The sequence below is a fragment of the Arachis hypogaea genome, chromosome 3 (genome assembly GCF_003086295.3).
Source record: "Arachis hypogaea cultivar Tifrunner chromosome 3, arahy.Tifrunner.gnm2.J5K5, whole genome shotgun sequence".
NCBI lineage: Eukaryota > Viridiplantae > Streptophyta > Magnoliopsida > Fabales > Fabaceae > Arachis > Arachis hypogaea.
In genome coordinates, this window is record NC_092038.1 from 47,408,912 (window position 1) to 47,416,716 (window position 7,805).

Here is a 7,805-nt window from a genome sequence, read left to right on the forward strand (position 1 = left end):
TTCATATTTAAATCAACCTTAAAACATAATACTTTTCTTAAATAATTTAAAATCGTAAAATAATTCTTTTCTAAATAAATCGAACTCAAAACATATACTTTTCTTAAATGAATTAAACTCGAAACATAACTATTTTCTTAATAAATCAAAAATCAAATAATACAATTTTTCAAATCCAATCTTTTTCTAAATAACATTTCAAACAAAGTCTTAAATTTTATAACAAAATTTCGGCAGCATCTCCCCTAAAACTCGGACTTTTCCACTCTTCTCGGGTCCCATCCAAACCATTTCTCAAACTCTTCAAATCATTTCCAATAAATCAAAACCATTTCTAATATCAAAATATTTATAAAATCAAACCAATTAAAATCAAACCGTTTCCAAAACAAACCATTTTCATATCTCAAATCATGTCATCAATTTATTTCTTATTAAATCTCAAATGTCATCATCAAATTTCACCAATTCCACTTGATTACTAACAACATTCCAGCCTCGAATTCATAAAAGTAATTCGGTTCTTAGCTGTACTTAAACCGACCAAACCCCTGACCAATCACAAATAATAATATATCACAAAAATTCAACATAAATTCAGTAAAATTCAATCAACAATCAATCACAACATCAATTCACATATCTAATACCAATTTAACCCACTACCAGAAAACTAGTTATTACAGATGGATATTTCCAATGGATTTTATCCCACGGAAATACAGAAGAAATTTTAGAGGGATTTTTTGTCGAAAAACAAAAAAAATGAATTAGCATAAATTATAAACAGAAAAGAAAATCCATCAATAATTTCGTCGAAAAAAATATTTTTTTTCGTAGAAAATGGTTACAGACAAAAAATCTGTCTGTAATTAAATAAACAAAATGCTGCATTTTATTAAATTATTACAGATAGATTTTCTGCCTATAATTTTAAAAAATTCCGTCGAAAATATTGAAATAAGGGATTTGCTTTAAGCATGTCTCCTCATTTCACACGATACCTATCCGCGCCTCCACACCCCTCTCTTCCAAGCACTCCATCGGTGGCGCCTCTCTGCCTTGCACCATCGTCGCACTGAACTTCCGACACACCGAAGCTCCGTCACACCCCCTCCCGGCTTTTCTTCGTGTGTTGCTCGCGTCGCTTTGTATCGAACCTTAATGTGCAGAAATCGCTCAGTTTCGATCTTGCCTCAGCTGTGCAGGTAACCCTAACCTCTTCCATACCTTTATCACTCTTCCTATTCGCTGCTATACTGACGCCAGCCTTTCCTCCTGTTCGCCATTTTTCATCAAGCTTTTCTGCATCTCGTCCGATTCACCACCTCTCCTCGAACTTTGCAGTGCACTACCATCGTTCTAGTCTTGGTATGGTTTTTGTGGTCTAGTTCTTATTGTTTTTGCTATCTTCTTACGCATGCATTGCTATTTTGTTTTATTTTTCTTTTGCTTTCTTTCTTTATTTCTTTCTCCTTCGTTTTCCTTCTCGCACTTCTGGATCTGCTACCACTCATAGAATTTTCTGTTCCAGAATATCAAGAATCTATCCTCGGATTCGGTTAATTTCTGAACTTATCACTTTTAGTTTTTTGGATTTTTATTTTCATGTTTGAAATATTGATTGTGTAGATTTTGTTGTTCAATTAGTTCATTCTTTTTTCAATTACTGAGATGATTATATGGCTTTAAGTCCAAAACGTGAGCAAAATAATAATGTCTGTGAGTAAAGTATAAAATATTTTTTTATTGTAATGCTTTAGCTTGGAGTGTTCTATTTTACACACTATGAATTCTACATGCGTCATAGATAAGCTTATTCTTCAATCCTATGCAAAGCAAGAGCTAATAAAATAGCAGTAATGTCTGTGGATATTTTACTTAGGAATTAGAACATATAGATGGCATATGCAACTATATTTTACTTAAGATGAAACTATATTTATTAACTTGATGACTTTTTTCTTTAGGAATTATTTGAGATCCCACGTGGCCAAGGTCGTGGTGGTGAAGACATTATTTGATTAGAAATTAGTATTCCTTTTCTAATTCAAATATAGCATGAAGGTGTATACTTTTATTATGCAAGTGGATGTAAATTTTCAGGTAGCCACCAATTCATTCTCTGTTCATGTGATGGAAAAATTATTAGCTGTTGGTAACTCAGGAAGTTTATCTGTGTCATTGCTTCAGAAGATTCATGGAAACCTCATAAAGGTTCAACATCTAATTTCTTTGCTTTGGGATACTGTAATATTCCTGTTTGCTATGGTGCACGTGTTTAATCGTGAAGTTTTATTAAGATGTCAGGCTTCAAAAGAAAAAGCTACTAGCCAGAGCTTTCGGTTATATATATATATGAAATCAATTTTCACCTCATTGGCTATTTTATGTGTTTTCTAATTTACATGTATAAGCTCATTTACTTTAAAAGCACTTGTGCTTGCTTGTTTCTGTACTTTATCTAGTAAAAACTGCTTGCAATGTTTTCATCATTTTGCTTAAAACTTGCTTACAGGAGGCCCATGACAAGTCAAGATCTGTGATCAAGGCTCCTGCCATGAAGGGTTAGTATAATTCTGGTCTGTTTTCTTAGTTTCTTCCTATATAAATAACCTACATATCAATATATACCTGCAAATCTATAAGATATATTGTTTCAAGGGATCTACACAACAGAAGATAGAAGAGGAATTGGGGGTTAAGATAATAATATCTACTTCAAAAGAAGATGATTTTGTTAGTAAGTTCCTCTGTTCCTGGCTGTACCTAAGTTACTGCCTAACTTGTATGGATCAAATTGAAATGTTTATTTTCTATTATGCTTTCATTTTAACTTTGACATGGTTATGTCATAGCTGATTTAATATAATTCATTCACAATATAATATATTCAGTTCATGAGTGTTTCTTAACTCTATATATATAGCACTTGATTAATTGAGAGATGATGAGCGGATATTTTATACGCTTTTTGGGGGTAATTTCATGTAGATTTTAGTATGTTTTAATCAGTTTTTAATAAAATATTATTAGTTTTTAGGCAAAAATCATATTTTTGGACTTTACTATGAGTTTGTGTGTTTTTCTATGATTTCAGGTATTTTCTGGCTGAAATTGAGGGAGTTGAGCAAAAAATCTGAGTTAGGCTGAAAAAAGACAGCTGATTTTGTTGGATCCTGACCTCCCTGCACTCGGAATGGATTTTTTGGAGCTACAGGAGTCCAATTAACGCGCTCTCAAAGGCGTTGGAAAGTAGACATTCAGAGCTTTCCAGCAATATATAATAGTCCATACTTTGCGCGAAGATAGACGACGTAACTTGGCGTTAAACGCCAAGTACATGCTGCTGTCTAGAGTTAAACGCCAGAAACACGTCATGATCCGGAGTTGAACGCCCAAAACACGTTATAACTTGGAGTTCAACTCCAAGAAAAGCCTCAGCTCGTGGATAGCTTTAGTCTCAGCCCCAGCACACACCAAGTGGGCCCCAGAAGTGGATTTCTGCACCAATTATCTTAGTTTACTCATATTCTGTAAACCTAGGTTACTAGTTTACTATTTAAACAACGTTTAGAGACTTATCTTGGACCTCATGACATTTTTCAGATCTGAATTTTACACACTTTGACGGCATGAGTCTCTAAACTCCATTGTTGGGGGTGAGGAGCTCTGCAGCGTCTTGATGAATTAATGCACTTGTTTTTATTTCTCCATTCAAACGTGTGTGTTCCTATCTAAGATGTTCATTCGCGCTTAATTATGAAGAAGGTGATGATCCGTGACGCACATCACCTTCCTCAATCCATGAACATGTGTCTGACAACCACCTCCGTTCTACATCAGATTGAATGAGTGTCTCTTAGATTTCTTAATCAGAATCTTCGTGGTATAAGCTAGATTGATGGCGGCATTCATGAGAATCCGAAAAGTCTAAACCTTGTCCGTGGTATTCCGAGTAGGATTCTGGGATTGAATGACTGTGACGAGCTTCAAACTCCTGAAGGCTGGGCATTCGTGACAGACGCAAAAGAATCATTAGATTCTATTCCGACCTGATTGAGGACCGACAGATGATTAGCCGTGCTGTGACAGAGCATTTGGACCATTTTCACTGAGAGGATGGGAAATAGCCATTGACAACGGTGACACCCTACATACAGCTTGCCATGGAAGGAACTTGCACTTTTCCATGGATGGAATATTACATTACAGGAATAAATCAAGACAAAGCATCTCCAAAACTCCAACATATTCTCCATTATTGCATAACAAGTAACTATTTCACACTCTTTTATTTTTTCTAATAATTCCAACTGATAATTTTAATTAATATCCTGGCTAAGAATAATAAAATAAACATAGCTTGCTTCAAACCAATAATCTCCGTGGGATCGACCCTTACTCACGTAAGGTATTAGTTGGACGACCCAGTGCACTTGCTGGTTAGTTGTACGGATCACAAATTCGTGCACCAAGTTTTTGGCGCCGTTGCCGGGGATTATTCGAGTTTGAACAACTAAAGGTTTATTTTGTTGCTTAGATTAGGAAGAATTTATCCTTTTTTTCACTAGAATTGCATTTTCTATTATCCCTTTTTAAAAATTTTTCAAAAATATTATTTTTCTTTATCAATTTTTTTCGTAAGTTTAGTGTCTTGTTCTAAGTTTGTTGTTAATTGCATATTTTATATTTTTCTTTAAATTTTCGAACTTGTGTTCTTTGTTCTTCATTGATCTTCAAGTTGTTCTTGTTTATTTTTCTTGTTTGATCTTGAGTTTTTCCTGTTTTGTGTCTTTTCTTGTTTTTCTTGTGCTTTTTCAAAACACTAACTTTCAAAAATTATACTTTTATCCATAAATATAGTACATCTTTAAAATCAACATTGAAGTTACTGCCCAATTGGCTGGAGCTTTAGTAGTTGTTCTTGATAATTGGGTATCTTCTTTGGAATCTTTTTCAAAAATAATTTTTCTTTGATTAAATCTTGTGCCAAACTCTAAGTTTGGTGTTTCCTTGTTAATTTTTCTTTAATTTTCGAAAATTTGTCTTGGTGTTCTTGTGAATCTTCAAGGTGTTCTTGAGTCTTTCTTGTGTTTTGATCTTAAAATCTTTAAGTTTGGTGTTCCTTGGTGTTTTCCCTCCAAAATTTTCGAAAATAAGGAGCATTAGATCTAAAAATTTTAAATCTTATGTCTTTTGTGTGTTTTTCTCTTTCATCATAAAATTCAAAATTCAAAAAAAATATCTTTCCTAACTAATTTTAAACTACATTTTCGAAAATTTTATATAAAAATTCAGATTTCAATTTCAAAATATTTTCAATTTCTTTTATTTATTTCGTTTTTATTTTATTTTATAAAATAAATTTTTATAAAATAAATAATATCAACATACATATCATCTCCTTTATTCCATCATGGAACTAAGTGGAAATGAACAGTCCAGGAGGACTCTGGGGTCATATGCTAACCACACTACTGCTTCATATGGAAGTAGTATCTGTATACCCTCCATTGGAGTTAGTAGCTTTGAGTTGAATCCTCAGCTCATTATCATGGTGCAGCAAAACCACCAGTATTCCGGTCTTCCACAGGAAGAACCTACAGAGTTTCTGGCACAATTTTTATAAATTGCTGACACAGTACATGATAAGGAAGTAGATCAGGATGTCTACAGATTATTACTGTTTCCATTTGCTGTAAAAGATCAAGCTAAGAGGTGGTTAAATAACCAGCCTAAGAACAGCATAAAGACATGGAAACAGCTGTCAGAAAAATTCCTGAATCACTACTTTCCTCCAAAACGGATGACACAGCTAAGGATAAGCATCCAAGGCTTCAAACAAGGAGATAATGAATCCTTTTATGATACCTGGGAGAGATACAGAGAGATGCTAAGAAAAAGCCCCTCTGAGATGTTTTCAGAGTGGGTGCAATTAGACATCTTCTACTATGGGCTTACAGAAAAAGCTCAGATTTCTCTAGATCACTCAGCTGGTGGATCTATACATATGAGAAAAACAATTGAAGAAGCTCAAGAGCTTATTGATACAGCTGCCAGAAATCAGCATCTGTACCTAAGCAGTGAATCTTCCATAAAAGAAGAAGCTAAAACAGTAACTGCTGAACTTAGTCCTGTAGATCAGGCTAATGAATTCAATCAGCAATTAGACTTTCTAACTCAGCAGCTAGCCGAATTCAAGGAAATACTACAGGAAACAAGAATGGCTAACAGGAATATGGAAGTACAGTTAAAGCAAACAAAAAAGCAACTGTCAAAACAAATAACAGAAGAATGCCACACAGTTCAATTAAGAAGTGGAAAAATATTAAATACCTCACTTCAAAGCAGCAGGAAGCCAAGAAATGAACAAATGGCTACTCAAAATCCCTCTGAGGACAATCAGAGCCCAGAGAGGAATAAGGCTGGCGCTGAACGCCCAGACCATGCTCATTTCTGGCGTTCAACGCCAGAAACAAGCATGAATCTGGCGTTGAACGCCCAAGGAAAGCATAGTTCTGGCGTTCAGACGCCAGTAACAGATAAGGAGTTGGCGTCTAACGCCACTCCAGCTTCCACCCCTGGCATTCAAACGCCAGTGGGAAATTAGTCACATACAAGTGCTGATAACAACCCTTCTAAAAAGGCTTCCCAACCCACTTCTACAGGTAATAAACCTGCAGCAACTAAGGTTGAGGAATACAAAGCCAAAATGCCTTATCCTCAAAAACTCCGCCAAGCGGAACAGGATAAGCAATTTGCCCGCTTTGCAGACTATCTCAGGACTCTTGAAATAAAGATTTCATTTGCAGACGCACTTGAGCAAATACCCTCTTATGCTAAGTTGATGAAAGAGATCTTAAGTCATAAGAAGGATTGGAGGGAGACTGAAAAAGTTTACCTCACTGAAGAATGCAGTGCAGTCATTCTGAAAAGCTTACCTGAGAAGCTTAAAGATCCTGGGAGCTTCATGATACCATGCATATTAGAGGGTAACTGCACCAAGACAGCTCTATGTGATCTTGGGGCAAGCATCAACCTAATCCCTGCATCCACTATCAGAAAGCTTGGCTTGACTGAAGAGGTCAAACCAACCCGGATCTGTCTTCAACTTGCTGATGGCTCCATTAAATACCCATCAGGCATAATTGAGGACATGATTATCAAGGTTGGGCCATTTGCCTTCCCTACTGACTTTGTAGTGCTGGAAATGGAGGAGTACAAGAGTGCAACTCTCATTTTAGGAAGACCATTCCTAGCAACTGGACGAACCCTCATTGACGTCCAAAAAGGGGAGATAACCCTGAGCGTCAATGAGGATGAGTTTAAGTTGAATGTTGTCAAAGCTATGCAACATCCAGACACATTAGACGACTGCCTGGGCGTTGATATTATTGACTCCGTGGTGGAAGAGGTCTATATGACTGAGAGTCTCGAATCAGAGCTAGAGGACATTTTTAAAGATGTCCAGCCTGATCTGGAGGAACCAAAGGAAATAAAAGAACCTCTGAAAACTCCTCAGGAAGAGGAGAAACCTCCTAAATCCGTGCTCAAACCACTACCACCATCCCTGAAATATGCATTTCTGGGAGAAGGTGACACTTTTTCTGTTATCATAAGCTCTGCTTTAGGGCCACAGGAAGAGAAAGCACTAATTCAAGTGCTAAGGACACACAAGACAGCTCTTGGGTGGTCCATCAGTGATCTCAAGGGCATTAGCCCAGCCAGATGCATGCACAAGATCTTACTGGAGGGTGACGCCAAGCCAGTGGTTCAACCACAAAGGCGGCTGAATCCAGCCA

General features: G+C 36.2%; 1 protein-coding gene across 2 annotated transcripts in view; it reads left to right on the top strand.

The window, feature by feature from the left end:
- Positions 1-3,713, top strand: part of LOC112790511 (DEAD-box ATP-dependent RNA helicase 38) — a 28,347-nt gene extending 24,634 nt beyond the window's left edge. The window contains exons 5-6 of one of the 2 annotated variants that reach the window (XM_025832950.3): positions 2,519-2,743; positions 3,101-3,713. The gene's annotated coding sequence lies outside the window, so the exon portion shown is untranslated. Of the gene's footprint in view, positions 1-2,096; positions 2,218-2,518; positions 2,744-3,100 lie in introns of those variants that run through there. The other variant, XR_011879896.1, reaches the window with a different exon arrangement.
- The last annotated feature ends 4,092 nt before the right edge of the window (positions 3,714-7,805 follow it).